The sequence below is a fragment of the Bos indicus x Bos taurus genome, chromosome 20, assembly GCF_003369695.1.
Source record: "Bos indicus x Bos taurus breed Angus x Brahman F1 hybrid chromosome 20, Bos_hybrid_MaternalHap_v2.0, whole genome shotgun sequence".
Classification (NCBI taxonomy): domain Eukaryota; kingdom Metazoa; phylum Chordata; class Mammalia; order Artiodactyla; family Bovidae; genus Bos; species Bos indicus x Bos taurus.
Window position 1 is genome coordinate 58,171,281 of NC_040095.1, and position 15,941 is coordinate 58,187,221.

At 50.6% G+C, this 15,941-nt stretch overlaps 1 protein-coding gene across 1 annotated transcript in view; it reads left to right on the forward strand.

Annotated features, from left to right (window-relative positions):
• Positions 1-15,941, forward strand: part of ANKH (ANKH inorganic pyrophosphate transport regulator) — a 170,018-nt gene that overhangs the window by 138,621 nt on the left and 15,456 nt on the right. The window lies entirely within an intron of this gene.

A 15,941-nucleotide genomic window follows, 5' to 3' on the forward strand; every position in this document is an offset into this window, starting at 1 on the left:
GCCTGGCGTTCTGCAGTCCATGGGGTTGCAAAGTTGAACACAACTTAGCAACAACACGAGACTAATATTTCAGCATGCTACAATGCATGTATATGCTTATACCCGAGTACAGATTTTCAATTTAACTTAGAGTGAATCCCTGACTCCGAAAGTTCATTCTTCCCTCATTTTCTTATCTGAGAGTTTGTCTGAACCACTGGGCTTCAAGACAAGCAGCCCAGAATGCCTTCTGCCCAGTTGGAAGAGGAAGTGGATTTAGGAGAGTGTAAGGTAGGAAAGCAGAAGTTTGTCCCAAGGAGCATCTTGCTTCCCTGCCTTTAGGAAACTTAGAAAATCACTGATTGGCTTCTTTAGACCATTTGATGGGAGTGAGGGTGAAAAGGGAGAGCTTTAGCTGATCTGAAAGATCAACTTCAAAATAGTAAGAACCCTCTGATAAAAATTAATCCCCTCATAGCAACAAAGGAGCAGACATGATGCAGACCAGGGTCAGCAGGGTGACCGCAGGCGGACACACTGCTGTTTGGGGTGAAGGAACGCACAGTTCAGAAATATGCTCTCCTTAAGTAAGGTTGAAAGAACAGCTTCAGAAGGCGTGCCGCATGGCGGGAGCAGGTGTGGTGCAGCGGCCACTCAGAGGAGGCCAGCGATCCAAGCTGTGCAGGACAAGGTGGCACCACGAAGAACAAGGCTGTAGCTGGCGCTGGGGTCAGCAGCAGGCAGCCAGGTTGGCCCAGAACCTTCCGGCAGAGCCATGGTCTCCGTCCCTAACGTTACTGGTTATAAAGCCCCATGACACCCAGTGTCCTGAGAGGCTGCGTTTCTCTAGTAGACACTTGTGGTGATTGCAGACAGAGGGTGGTGGCCATGAGCTGGTGAAGGAGGCAGGTGTTCCTTCCTCTTGGGGAGAGGAACTGATAACGCTAAACTTACAGAAACACAGCCCCTTGGAACTGATCACAATTGCCCCCTGAATCCCAGCCTTGGGGACAGAATAGAAACCACTAACCAGGTAGGATATGTCTTTTCAATAGGCTTTTTAGTGCAGAGAAGCACTCCAAAAGGTACCAGACCCCCATATTCCTGGATGTGAGGCCACTGTGGTGAAGTGAATGGATGAGCTTGCTAAATGTACCCAACTCGCCAATTTGGTACCCCAAACGCGTGGTCTTTTTTTTCTAAAGTGTTAGTGGCTCAGTTGTGTCCAATGCGACCACATGGACTGTAGCCCACCACGCTCTTCTGTCCATGGGATTCTCCAGGAAGGAATACTGGAGTTGGGTTGCCATTCCCTTTTTCCAAACCCAGGGTTCGAACCTGGGTCTCTCCCTCATTGCAGGCGGATTCTTTTACCATCTGAGCCACCAGGGAGTGGTTGGTTTTTTTTTTTCCTAAAATTCATAGCAAATCATATTAAGTAGGCAAGTTTTAGCAGCTTTAGATGATTTTAGCTGACCAGTTTCCATTTTTACTTCACAATGCCAGTTTTTAAACATCTGCTGTTTTCTTATGCTCTCTGCCGCTCTAGTGTGGGGGAGCCGTTGCCAAGAGAGGGGGCCCTTCTGTCTTAAGAGAGGTGGGGAAGAATCCCTGCAAAGCACAGGCTTGGCTGCTGCTGAACCTCCCTAACCCCCTTCATAGAAAATGGGAATGGCGTCCACCCAGAGGGATGTTGGCAGGAAGAGCCACCAAAGCACTTGCGTGTGGTGAACGACCTGACGGTCACACCCAGCACCCCTGGATGTTGAACCCAGAGAGGCCAGAGGGGAAGAGCTAGGAGCAGAGGAAAGGGAGAGACAGAGTCAGAGCAACGGAGAGTGAGGTCAGCAGGGAAGGGGAGGGACTGCAAAGCCCGGGAGGGAAAGGGGCGCTGGAGCGTCAGAGGAGATGGAGCAGAGTGGCGGAGGTGGGTTTGGCAGACAGCAGGGAGGATGGGAAGGCCCCAGAGACCCCCCAGTGCCACCACACCCCCCACCCCGGGCCTTGCCAGTCCTTCCAATAGCAATTGGTGTAAACCGTGTGCGTGCTAAGTCGCTTCACTCATGTCCAGCTCTTGGTGACCCCATGGACTGTAGCCTGAGAGGCTCCTCTATCCGTGGGACTCTCTAGGCAAGAATACTGGAGTGGGTTGCCCTGCCCTCCTCCAGGGCAATCTTCCCAACCCAGAGATCGAACCCAAGTCTCTTACATCTCCTGCATTGGTAGGCAAGTTCTTTACCACAGCCTGGGAAGCCTGCTGTGAACTTTAGAAGAGTTTAAAAGAGGCAGGTTCTTAAGAAATGAGTAATTGCAACAAGTTGTCAATGGGCTAAATAGACTATCCACAGGTTGATGTGGGTGAACTCAGCTGTTTCAGGAAGGCGGGTATGAAGGGGTTCTCTCGATAGGCTGCTGCAGGGTGGGCTTCGTGGCCCCAGATTCAGATTCTGCTGAGGTTATGGGGCCGTGCCAAGGCCTCCAGGCTGCACCCCACTGGCCTCCCCCAGCTCCAACAAATGGAGGCTGTTTGATGGCGGTGGTGGTGGTAGTGGTGGGGTGGGGAGTGTGTGTGTGCGTGTGTGTGGCTGTCACTTAGGGCAGAGAGAGAAGGCAGCCTTGCTATCCAACCATGTGGTTGCTGCTGTTGTTCAGTCGCTCAGTCATGTCTGACTCTTTGCAACCCCATGGACGGCAGCACACCAGGCCTCCCTGTCCTTCACCATCTCCCGGAGTTTACTCAAACTCATGTGCATTGAGTCGGCGAAGCCATCCGACATCTCATCCTCTGCCGCTCCCTTCTCCTGCTTTCAATATTTCCCAGTATCAGGGTCTTTTCCAGTGAGTCGGCTCTTCGCATCCAGTGGCCAAAGTATTGGAGCTTCAGCTTCAGCATCCAACCAGAGCATCTCACAGTAGGATGCAGGAGTATCTCAGGCCAGTGGCTGTTACTACTTAAGGATCTGGTTATTTTTTAAAAGAGATTTAAAATAGGTTTTTACCCTGGATCCACCCTGAGCCTTGCTTTTTGACGTCAATGGGTGGTAAAAAGGGAAAGTATGACTCTGTACACAATCCCAAGTGTTCTATTCTGATGGTTATGGGTTGAATTGTGTCCACCCCAAAGTTCTGTATTGAAGGTCTAGCCCCAGCACCTTGGAATGAGACCTTATTTGGAAATAGGGTTCAGGTGAGGTCCTGGTGGGTGGGTCAGGTGGACCCCTGTTCCATCTGACTGCTGTTCTTGCAGGGGTGGGATATGGATACACAGACACAAGGAGGGTGCTGCCTGGAGACCAGAGTGATGCTGGATGCTGCTGAAAGCTGGGAGGCCTGGAGCAGACCCTTCCCTGGGCCTTCAGAGGGAGTGTGACCCTGCTGACACCTTGACTTTGGTGTCACTCCCGGACTGAGAGATGATAACGTGTTGTTAGGCTGCCCAGTTTGCAGTGCTTTGTTACAGCAGCTCTAGCAAACTCTGAAAGAGAGGCACCCTCTTGTCATTTAAGGCCACATGGATTGATTGACCAGACCTAACTAGTCAACTAGGGGCTTCCCTGGTGGCTCAGTGGTAAGGAGTCCACCTGCCAATGCAAGAGGTATGGGTTTCATCCCTGGGTTGGGAAGATCCCCTAGAGAAGGAAACGGCAGCCTGCTCCAGTATTCTTGCCTGGAGGAGCCTGAGGAGCCTGACAGGCTACAGCCCATGGGGTCCCAAGAATCGGACACAATTTAGTGACTAAACAACAACAAACTATCCAACTCATTTGCTTTCTTTTGAAATGCCCCACTTACTATTTCCATAAGACTTAGGTATTCTTGTGTTTCCAGCTTCTTGAGGTAAGGATCTGAGTGTAGGAATTGCTTAGAAATATTCTTCTTGCACATTAGCACTGTCCCAAGCTCCAGCAGTAAAGAGTCTGCCTGCAATGTGGGAGACCCGGGTTCGATCCCTGGGCGGGGAAGATCCCCTGGAGAAGGAAATGGCAACCCACTCCAGTACTCTTGCCTGGGAAATCCCATGGACTGAGTAGCTTGGTGAGCTGCAGTCCACGGGGTCGTGCAGAGTCAGACACGACTGAGTGACTAACACACTTGTCAAGATTTATGTGTTTAGTTACATCCTTGCAGATGGGGCTTTTGGGAGGGTGTGGTTGGCATCGTAGTATCCAGTAGAAGTACCAGTGTTCAAGTCGGGTCCCTTTGCTTTTTGGGTTTATTCTGCTTACCATTAGTTGAACAATCCAGTGCTATCTCACCCACGCCCTGCAGACCCAGCATCACTAACCCTGAAAAGTTGAAACACGTTCACAATTTTCAGGGAAGAAATTAAGTTTCTAGTATTTTATCCAGTTGTGTTTATCCATTCCCGTCCCCCACCCCAAATTGTCTCACGATCTTGATCCCTTCTGCTGCTTCCTGCGTAAACAGTAGTATCTGATTTGGCACAAAATTGTAAAATTACTTAGTTTCAGTTTCACCTATCAGTAGACACCTGGGTTCTGCAAAGAACAGGTGCAGGGCGGCCACCTGCAAGGGCTTGGGAACCAGGGGGAAGACGCGTGCATTCTCCTCCGGCTTCTGCAGGTGCTGCCTGCCAGACCCCAGCCTCATATCGAGGATGTGGTTCCCAGGCTCCACTCCGAGGCTCTCCCGGTGCAAAAGCAGATTTATTAGAGAAAGACAGCAGTCAGGAATCATTCCACCCAGTAGCCGAATAACCCAGTGGGGATCAACTCATAGACTTCCAGGAATTGTATTTTATGTCTGTCTGTGGCTTTTTAAAAAAACGTTGTTATTCATCTCAGCTTAAAGACTGAGATGCCTGCACTTCCCAGGTGGCGCTAGTAGTAAAGAACCTGCCTGCCAAAGCAGGAGACATAAGAGACATGGGTTCAATTCCTGGGTCAAGAAGATGCCCCAGAGGAGGACACAGCAACCCACTCCAGTATTTTTGCCTGGAGAATCGCATGGACAGAGGAACCTGGTGGGCTACAGTCCATAGGGTCGCACAGAGTCAGACAGGACTGAAACGACTTAGCATGGATACATGCACGCACAGTTTAAAGATAACAGAAATAGGGGAGCATTTTTCTTCTTATCTGATGGGCCTGTTATAGCATATAGGGCCCAGACATTGGCTTGGTCAGGTTGCATGGTCCAGACCCTTGTGGACAAAACGGGGCCATGGTGTTGGTGGCTGAATGGCTTTCCGATTTCAGCATCTGCTCTCACTCCCTGGTGCTTTGGGCCATGAACAGGAGCACCTTCCTGGTGGCCTGGAACTCTGATGTCCGGTAGATCCATGCTGACAAGGACATGCGGGGAGTCAGCAGAGCCAATGTAAAATATCTTAAACACTTTTTTTTTTGTAAACTATCTCAAGAAACACTGAATAGACTTATTGAAATGAGCACATGAGGACAGAAAACGCTGATTGGTATGCTCAGTTGGTCATTTTGTGTTGAGGGAAGATAGAGACCACTGGACCCAGAAATAAGAGAAAACAATCAGGTATCATCCTGGTTACACAAAAGTGTTTCCCAACAGCATGGCTGTTGTTCATGCAGTCGTGTCCGACTCTGCAATCCCATGGACCATAGCACGCCAGGTTTCCCCGTCCTCACCATCTCCCGGAGTTTGGTCAAAGGAACGAATCACACACTAGTACTTCTATCGGATGCTGTGATACCAACACCCTCCCACCCTCACCCCTCGCCACCCAAAAGCCCCATCCGAAAAGACATAATTAAGCGCATAAATTTGGGAACAGTGCTGACCTGCACAAACAATATTTCTAAGCAAACCTTGGATTCAAGTTCTCACCTGGAGAAGCTGGAAATATACAAGAACAGAAATGTCTTAAGAAAACAGTCAGTGGAGCACTTAACACCCGCTGTACCTCGCCCAGCACTTAGGTGTCTCTTGTATCTGCAGGCAGACTGAAAGAGTGAATGGAGAAGTACAGTTGCCTTTAGCTAACTGATCCATGGCCTTTGCTGAACGTGTTCTTTTATTTTATCTTAAATAAAATTTTAGCTTAAAGGGTTTCGCACAATTTCCAGCTCTGGGTGGGAGTGCCCGCTTGTTCAGGCAGTGAAGGAAACACGATTAAGTTGCTTCAGGAGATTATTCTGGGAGTCCTTTTGCACTCCTTCTGAGCCCAGGGTGAACCTCAAAGAACCGTAGTGTGATGCTGAGAAAAAACACGTGTGGCAGATAATAGTGCCTAGGAAAGCTGCGCATCGCTAATCAGAAACCAGACAGTTCTCAAAGGCCCGCCTTTAATCCTCCCGCAGACACGGCTCTTAACCCATGTGGCTTGAGGAATGAATTGGCCCTTACCAAAGCAAACAGAAAACAAGAAGGTTTGGAGAGCTGGCCCCTCTCTGAACCGGAGATGGGTTCAAAGGCAGGGCTGTGAGTTGTGCCAAGTGGCCCTGGGCTCTTGTGACACTTGACTGCCCTCTTTGTGGATTTTGATTTAAAACGGGTGGGTTGGGGAGGGGGCAGAGAGCCAAGGGGGAGGGGTTAGCTTAGGCTTGAATTCGTGGCCACGTGGCTCAGTGCTCATGAGTGTGGGTCTAGGGGCCCCCCGGGCCTGGGTTCAAACCCTGACCCCACCACTCACCCATTGGGAGGTCACTGAATACTGAAAGCCTTGACTTCCCCAGCTGCCATGCAGACATGGTAAGAATACCCACCTTCTGAGACTTTTCAAAGGAGTAATAGCTTAGCATCACACCTGGCACGCTGGAAGCAGAGAACGTCAGCTCCCTGCTCCATGGTCCCCAGACACACTGGCTCCCGTGAAACGGAAGGATGGCTGTGTGTAAATAAACAGCTACTGGTATAGTCGATGCCAGTGAATCATTTTGTGAATTCTTCTAGTGATACCTATCATACCCTTCCAAATTTCTGTGGGATGTGTTTTTTTCTTTTCTTTTCTGTGTTTAAAATAAATTCAACCTCTTGACAGATTTATACAGTCCTTCTCTAGACAGACTTCACCCACACACGGGACACATATTGCGTGTTTTTCTCCCTGAGAACCTGTTCACAGTCTCCACTGCCAGGTGTCGACAGTGCTCATCCCAACCTTTGGTTGTCTTGCTAATTCAGAAATGTCCGTTACCCACGGGGCTTCCCAGGTGGCTCAGCGGTGAAGAATCTACCTGCTAATGCAAGAGACACGAGAGATGCAGCTTCGGTCCTTAGGTTGAGAAGATCCCCTGGAGGAGGAAATGGCAACCCACTCCAGTATTCTTGCCCGGAGAATCCCATGGATGGAGGAGCCTGGCAGGCTACAGTCTGTAGGGTCACAAAGACAGCTGAGCGACTGAGCACACACTCATGCCGTTACCCACAAGCTTCGGTGAGCTCTGAAAGAGAGAAATTGATGTATGTCATCCTTTGGCTTAGATCTGGTAAATCTGTACACACCAGCCAAATGTTAGAAATGCCAGTAAGGAAAGAGTTTTTGAGCACTCATGGATGCATTGCCAAACTTGTCTAAAGCCTGGGCGACGGAAGACTTCCAGTGGGTTGGGTGACACTTGGAGCGGTGGTCCCCAACATCTTTGGCACTAGGGACCAGTTTCATGGAAGGCGGTTTTCCCACAGACTGGTGTGGGGTGGGTTGGGATGGTTTCAGGATGATTCGAGCCCTTTACATGTTTCGTGCACTTTATTTCTGTTATTATTACATCAGCTCCACTTTAGATCATCAGGCATTAGATCCCGGAGGTTGGGGAGCCCTGGCTTAGAGTTTTTCTATTTACAACACAGCTCCCCAGAGACAGAGCACGTGCGTGTTTATTCATGCAGTCATTTAAAGCAAATGCTTGAGCCGCTGCTCCACACCAGGCTCCATGGCTACCCCAGTGAAACAAACACACACTGTCTATTTTATTAGAGGGGTTTATAATCTCTGGGAGAAGACAGGCAATTGACACATTCGGTGGTGTTGGATAGTGTGTTAGTTTCCTGTGGCTCCTGTAACAAATGACCACAAACCTGATGGCTTAAAACAACAGAAATTTATTCCCTCCTAGTTCTGGAGGCCGGAAGTCGAAATTCAGTTCACTGGGCTGAATTTGAGGCGCTAGCGGGGCAGACTTCCTCCAATGGGTTTAGAAAAGAATCCAGGCCTTGCCCTTGCAGCTCCTGGTGGCGGCTGGCATTCCTTGGCCAAGTCACTCTCATCTCTGGTCTTCTTATCATCTCCTCCTCTACGTGCCCCTCTTTCTATCATCAGGACACTTGTGACAGTATTTAGGACCTGCCCAGGCACTCTTAGCTCCATAATTTCATCATCTCTGTTACCATATACAGTAATGAACCCTTGTGCTGGGGATGAGGGTGGGAGCATCTCTTTGAGGGCCCATTCCGCAGCCTTCTGGGCTTCCCTGGTGGCTCAGTGGTAAAGAATCTGCTGGCAGTGCAGGAGACATAAGAGACGTGGGTTGGATTCCTGGGTCAGGAAGATCCCCTGGAGGAGGGCACGGCAAACCCACTCCAGAATTCTTGCCTGGAGAATCCCATGGACAGAGAGGCCTGGTGGGCTACAGTCCACCAGGGTTGCAAAGAGTCAAATGCAACTGAAGTGACTGAGCACGCTTGCATGTACGCAGCCTTCCACAGTAGTCACAGCTGCTTGGGAGAAAAAATGAAGTAAAGGCAAAGAGGAGGGAGATGCCACTTTGGATTGAGGGGTCACACTTAGAGTAATCAGCATGCCCCGAGGCCCAGGGCCCCTGTGTGTTTGCAGCCGTGGAGGCGTGAACCACACTCCCCCACCCCCCATCTGAGTGGCACCTCCGTGTGTGCCCACCTGCACAATCTCATCCATTCTTTCTGGTCAGGGACTCTGTCTCAGTGTCTCCCTCTCTCCGATGTCAACCTCTCCCAAATCGCTCCTTCGTATCAGTGTTTAAATATGCTCAAGGCTCCCAACTTTTGGAAAAAACTTAAAGAAAACATGAAAACCTTTATCCAGCAGACTCCTACATTTCTCCACTCCGTGGCATCCAAGCTCCTCAAGAGAATTATGCAAAAGCACCTCTCGCCCACGCTTCCCACTGCTGCAGGCCCCCATCTGTGCTCCCCACCTGGGCCATCTGCAGTCCCCACCGAAGCCCACCTGCCTCCTCCTTCTGGAGCGAGGGACACCTGTTCCTTCCAAGATCGTCCCTCTGCTGCATTCCTGCCCCCGTTTGCCACTGTCCCCCTAGAGAGCTGGCCCCAGTCCCCGTGCGCTCAGGCCGCAGCTCCCATGGACACTGTCCTCTTCTCACGTCCCCGTGTCTGGGGCGGCCATCGTCCACAACCTAGGCTCATCTCCTGTGGCTTCGGTGGCTCTCAGCTCAGCTGCTTTGCTGTCTTCCTTTCTGAGTATCTTCCCTGGTGGCTCAGAGGTAAAGCCTCTGCCTGCAATGCGGGAGACCCGGGTTTTATCCCTGGGTCAGGAAGATCCTCTGGAGAAGGAAATGGCCACCCACTCCAGTTCTCTTGCCTGGAAAATTCCATGGGCTACAATCCACGGGGTCGCAAAGAGTCAGACAGACTGAGCGACTTCACTTTCACTTTCTTTTCGAGTATCCCTTCACAGGCTTCTGGCTGGAACATCCCTCTTCCTCACTGCAGGTGGGCACCTCCTTCTGTCCGAGTGACCTCCCTCCTCAGCCTTCCTTCTGTAGAATGTGACTCTGGTTGCCCATCTGGCTGATTTCCTGAAGCAGCATCTTTGCCTCGCATCTGTCTCCCGAGCTTCTCACCCAAACACTAACTGCCTCCTTTGTGGAGATGTGCTATTATTCCCTCGGGCGCCAGCCCATCCTGTCCCAGAGGGTGCTTATGGCTGGCACTCTTTCTCCTTTCCATTACCCTGTTTCAGTAACCAGCATGGACTTCTGCCTGGAGTTGGCAGAACCGGAAGCCTGGGCTCCTCCCTAGCTTGGCCGTCTTCCTCACCCTGAGGTCCACTCGGGTGCAGAGCCCTGTCTTGGCTTCCTAAACACCCATGGGACCTCCCTCTTCTCCATTCGCGACCTCATATCCCTCTTTCTGGGCTTCCCTGATAGCCCAGCTGGTAAAGAATCCACCTGTGATGCAGGAGACCCTGGTTGGAAGATCCCCTGGAGAAGGGATAGGCTACCCACTCCAGCATTCTTGGGCTTCCCTGGTGGCTCAGCTGGTAAAGAATCTGCCTGCAATGAGGGAGACCTGGGTTCGATCCCTGGGTTGAGAAGATCCCCTGAAGGAGGGCATGGCAACCCACTCCAGTGTTCTTGCCTGGAGAATCCCCATAGACAGAGGAGCCTGGTAGGCTACGGTCTGTGGGGTCGCAAAGAGTCGGACATGACTGAGCAACTAAGCGCATCCCTGTTTCTACTCATATAGCTCCCCCTCCTCTGGGACCACAGCTCCCGGGGCGGGGGTCCACGCACATCGCGTCCAAACCAGTCCTCATGGAGCGGACGGCATACGGCCCCTCCACTGGATCCCTGGTACCAATGTAAACCTGGGCCTGAAACACAGTGCCAGGCCCATCTCAGTGTCCTGCTCCCCACTCCAGCCACACAGAGCTCTTGGGACTGAAGGGTCGCTTCGTGTGTTCTCTCGCCCAAGCTTCTGCCCGCGTCATCCCTTTAGTCTGAAACCCTTTCCACCTCCTCGTCCAGCACCTGGGACCGGGACTGGATGTGGTCAGCCGGCTTCCCGCACCCTGTGGCCGCTGCTGTCCCCAAACTCCCCATCATGACACCGCGCTCTGGAGTCACGGGGACTCCGTGAGGCTGGCAACACCTCTGCCGTGTTCGCCGTTGGGTCGAGTTAGCCAAAAAGTTCGGTCAGGTTTTTCCATAATGTTGGATGGAAAACCCTGAACAAACTTATTAATCCAATATATGCCTGTAGCGCCTGGCATGGGACAGGTGCCCAGTAATTATTTTTTGACCGAATACACGTATAAAGCGCACTGTCATAATAACAAACTGATAGCTGCGGAAACCAGTAGGTCCCTGTAGAATCAAAACTGTAGAAGTAATTAGAACTCGGCTACCTGGGAGGCAGGGAGGAGGTGGTGACGTAACGCCCCCCAGATAAAGGGCTGATGGGGCGTCATCCTCGTCTCTCTGTCCTTTGCCACGTGCCTGCATGCTCAGTCACTCAGTTGTGTCCAACTCTGTGCAACCCCGTGGACTGTAGCCCACCAGGCTCCTCTGTCCATGGGATTCTCCAGGCAAGGATACTGGAGTGGGTTGCCATTTCCTTCTCCAGGGGAGCTTGCCAGCTCAGGGGTCGAACCTGCGTCTCTTATGGCTCCTGCCTTGCAGGCAGATTCTTTACCTGCTGAGCCACTGGGGAAGCCGACCCTTTGCCACAGAGTCCATCTAATCCACCTTCCACGTGGCAGCCTTTCAAATAGCCAAAGCCCATTTCGATCCCTTTTAACAGCCTGACTTCCAGATCCTGAGGTGTTTTGGTTCTGCTCTTTGAATTGTGCCTGTTGGTTCTCCTCTGAGAACATGGAGCACAAACTCGAAATCAGGTCTGACCTGAGCTAATGGAGTAAATTGGTCTGGTTTTGACTTTATAATTCTCATCAATGCAGCCTAAGGCTACGTGGGCTTTTTCATTTAGCCGCGTAGCACTGTTAGAAGGGAAAACACAAGAGCTGGTAAGACCCAGTTGTCCATATTCCCATGGTGGTCAGGGGCTGGCCCCTTCTCAAATCCATCTTCAGGGGATTTGCCCACCTTGAGCTCCTAGAATCTCTGCAATCACTTTTTCTGCCACGTCTACGAGCGTTTTCAGTACAGATGCTGTTAGCAATCTGGGACTTGCACAGACAAAATTCTTCGCTGCCTCTCATTACTTTTAGTCTTCAAATCTCTTTTAACCATGTTTGCTCACCTGTTTTAAGGTGACCCTCCTTCATGGAAACGGCAAACTCAGAGCAAGGGGGCTTGGAGTGTATCCTTGGACCCTAGTGGTTCTTTCCCATTCTTTTTCGTACCTTGAACATATTTGTTTAAAGCTCTTTTCTGGATCTCAGCACTTGCACCCATCTGGGCTTCACCCTCCTGACTTTATTCGTCCATGAGATTGCATGCCCTTGGAGGTGGTAGTTCGTAGACTTCATCTGGGCTCACCTCCCAGGAACTGGGGAAGAGAGAGCCTGCGAGCTGGCAGACCAAGGCAGGGAGATGGCAGATACCTCCTCCTCGCCTGGCACGTTCCCTCCCCACCAAAAGCAGCCTGGGGACCACCCATTCTCCTTTCTAGTTGTGGCGGGTGGGCAGGAATTTCTCTTTCGAGAGCATTCCAGCTCCTTTCAGAAAATTTGGTTTTATTTGATGTTCCTTGCCTGTTTCTCACAAATTTTGAAATCTCTTTATTTCATTTTTTTCAATTTCCCTGGTTATTGTGAACTTAACAGGACGTGATCACTCCCACATGAGTGGCCGTCCCCTCCCTGATGGCCACGATCCCCGGCCTCCCAAGCTCAGCCTTGTCGGGGAGGGGTTAGCTGGAAGGTTGCTGGAGAGGGAGGAGGTGAGCATGTGCTCTGTAGAAATCGAGCTTGGAATTGCAACACCATTAGGTACCTGTCTCATCTTGCCAAGGCCAGCATGGAAATCACATGTCGTCCAGAGGATGGTGGCCACCGTAGAATTTAAAGGGCTGAGGTTTGACCTTTAAAACATTTGTGTCCTAAAGCTTCAGAACTTCAGGGCCCCAGAGGGACCCTCCCTGAGGGAAAGAAAGCAAAAAAGCTTTCCATCAGAGAAGGAAGCAGTCAAAAAAATCCACTGCATCAGCATCTTCCTCTGGGACACACTGAGCTAGTCCCTTGTGGGGAGGTTCAGCTAATCTTGAAATGCTGCTTCTGCTGTTCACACAGGTGAGTCCTCAGGAAGCACAAATCCCACAGATGCAGACGGCTCCACTCTGCCGTGTCCCCTCTGCCCCACCTCCCACGTGGCTACTGCCTTTGAAAGGCAGCGAGCTCACTGACGGTGGTAGTATTTATAGTGCCTCTAATCCCGCCAGGCCAGCTCCGGCCACCTGCTCCCTGCGAGGCCTGCACAGCTGAGCTAAGGTCGGCTGCCAGTGGAAAACACCAGAAAATGCCCGGCCTACCGGTCACAGGCCTGGAGGCTCATCCAGCCCTGCCTGTCACAGCCTCAGTTTCCCCCAGCTAGGGGACTTTTTCATCACGTAAGGATCAGTTTTTCTACTCAGTGCTCCATGGTGACCTAAATGGGAAGGAAAATCCAAAAAAGGGGATTATAGAGCTGATTCACTTTGCTGTACAGCAGAAACTAACACAACAGTATAAAGCAGCTCTACTCCAGTGTAAAAGAGTTTTTAAAAAAGGAGCAGTTTTGCATCTTGCAGTTCGAGATGAGCCCCACTATTTCCCTGTCCATATTGTATTGAAACTGAAGCTCCAATACTTCGGCCACATGATGCAAAGAGCCGACTCACTGGAAAAGACCCTGATGCTGGGAAAGATTGAAGGCAGGAGGGGAAGGGGACAACAGAGGACGAGACGGTTGGATGGCATCACCAACTCAATGGACATGAGTTTGAGCAGGTTCCAGGAGATGGTGAAGGACAGGGAAGCCTGGCGTGCAGAAGTCCATGGGGTCGCAAAGAGTCAGACACGACCAAGCGACTGAACAACAACAAGTACAATGGACAGTCCCACGTGCTCTGGTCTGCACGTTGCTTCTCTGCTGCTGCTTCACAGGACAGGATGTGTCTGCACCCACACGTGTCAGCATCCAACAAGCACAGCAAGAATCCCCTTCTCTTAGCTGCATCCCTCTAGTCAGAGCTGCATTTCAGCCAAGCATTCAGCCCTGAGTCCTTCTCATAGGTGCTGGAAAGGTGCGAAATCTGAGCCAAGGAAGGGCAAAAGCCACCATCCCATAGGACGACCTCCTGTGCTCAGAGTTAAAAGATCAGTTCAGGACTTCCTTGGTGGTTCAGTGGCTAAGACTTCGCCTTCCAATGCAGGGGATACCAGTTAGATCCCTGGTCAGGAAGCGAAGATTCCACATGTTTCAGGGCCAAAAAGCAAAACCTGAAGAGAAGCAATATTATAGCAAATTCAATGAAGGCTTCAAAAATGAGCCACATCAAAAAATCTTCAAACACCAAAAAAAAGGTCAGTTCTTGAGTGTGACCCAGGCTCACTCCTGTGGCTGCACTGGACCCACGAGCTGTCCCTCGGCCGCCGGGGTGGTGAACACTATGAGCCTTATTCCAGTCGTGGTACCATGCTGGTCCTGTCTGTCGCCAACAAGGACGGCCTGTTTGCGGCTTTGTTTCTGCTGGCCGCCCCACCCCCGCACCCCGAGACTGCTTTCTCATTGTTCAGATTATCCAGGAGAAGAGAAGGGCTTTTTGTGGATGGGGACGGGGTGGGGTAGGGACGAAAAGCACCCAAGGTGCTGAAGCTAAGACTTTCTCATTTGGTGCTCCTCTCAGTCTGTGGGTACTGGGTGCCACTGGCCAGGTGAGCGCCTTCAGACACCCCAGAAACATGGGGGAGCAAGCCTTCTGAGTCCCCACGGCCAGGGTCGAACTCCTGGCCCCACTCCACAATGCCACGATCCTGGGGTTGGGATAAGGGTTAAATGACATCATTGGAAAAGAGCCTGATGTTGGGAAAGATTGAAGGTGAAAGAGAAGGGGCAGCAGAGGATGAGATGGTGGGATAGCATCACCAACTCAACGGACCTGAATTTGAGCAAATCTAGGAGAAGGAAATGGCAACCCACTCCAGTATTCTTGCCTGGAGAATCCCAGGGACAGAGGAGCCTGGTGGGCTGCCATCTGTGGGGTCGCACAGAGTCGGACACAACTGATGTGACTTAGCAGCAGGAGATGGTGGAGGACAGAAGAGCCTGGCATGCTGCAGTTCATGGGGTCACAAAGAGTCGGACACGACTTACTGACTGAACAACAGTAAAGGAAACCTCTTGGCTTACAGTAAGTTACTGATAAGAGTTAGTGTTTTTCCCCTGAACTCCACCTCTGCCTGCCTTCACGCTTCTCTCCAAATCTTCAGAAGTCCAGCATTCACTTTTTAAGTCATCATTAGTTGTAGACTTGAGGGATCGGTTGTTTTGTTCAGGGGAGATAAAAACAGTTGAGACTGTTCCCCAAATCCCTACCTTGTAATAGCATGACAGTACAAACCCACACGTGCATTCTTTTTTTTACATTTATTTTATTGAGGGATAGTTGATTTACAATGTTGTGCTAATTTTTGATGTATAGCAGAACAATTCAGTCATTATATATATATATATATGTATATATATACACAGACATTTTCACATTCTTTTCCATTGTGGTTTATTACAGGATATTAAATGTAGTTCCTTGTGCTATACAGTAGTAGCACCCTGTAGTTTATTCATTTTATATATAATAGTTCACATCTGCTAATCCCACACCCCCAATCCATCCCTTCTCCACCCCTTCTCCGCCCCTCGGGTCGGTTCTCTGCATCTGTGAACCTGTTTGTTTCCTAGATAAGTTCATGTGTGTCGTATTTTAGATTCCACATATAAGTGATATCATATGGTATTTGTCTTTCTCCTTCTGACATCTTTCACTTAGTATCTGGAGAAGGAAATGGCAACGCACTTCAGTATGCTTGCCTGGAGAATTCCATGGACAGAGGAGTCTGGCGGGCTACAGTCCATGGGGTCGCAAAGAGTCGGACACGACTGAGCGGCTGCACTTTCTTTCTTTTCACTTAGCATGATACCTTCTAGGTCCATCCATGTTGCTGCAAATGGCATTCTTTTTATGGCTGAGTAGTATTCTATTATATGTATTTGGGCTTCCCTCATAGCTCAGTTGGTAAAGAATCCTCCTGCAATGCAGGAGACCCCTGTTCAATTCCTGGGTCGGGAAGATCCCCTGGAGAAGGGATAGGC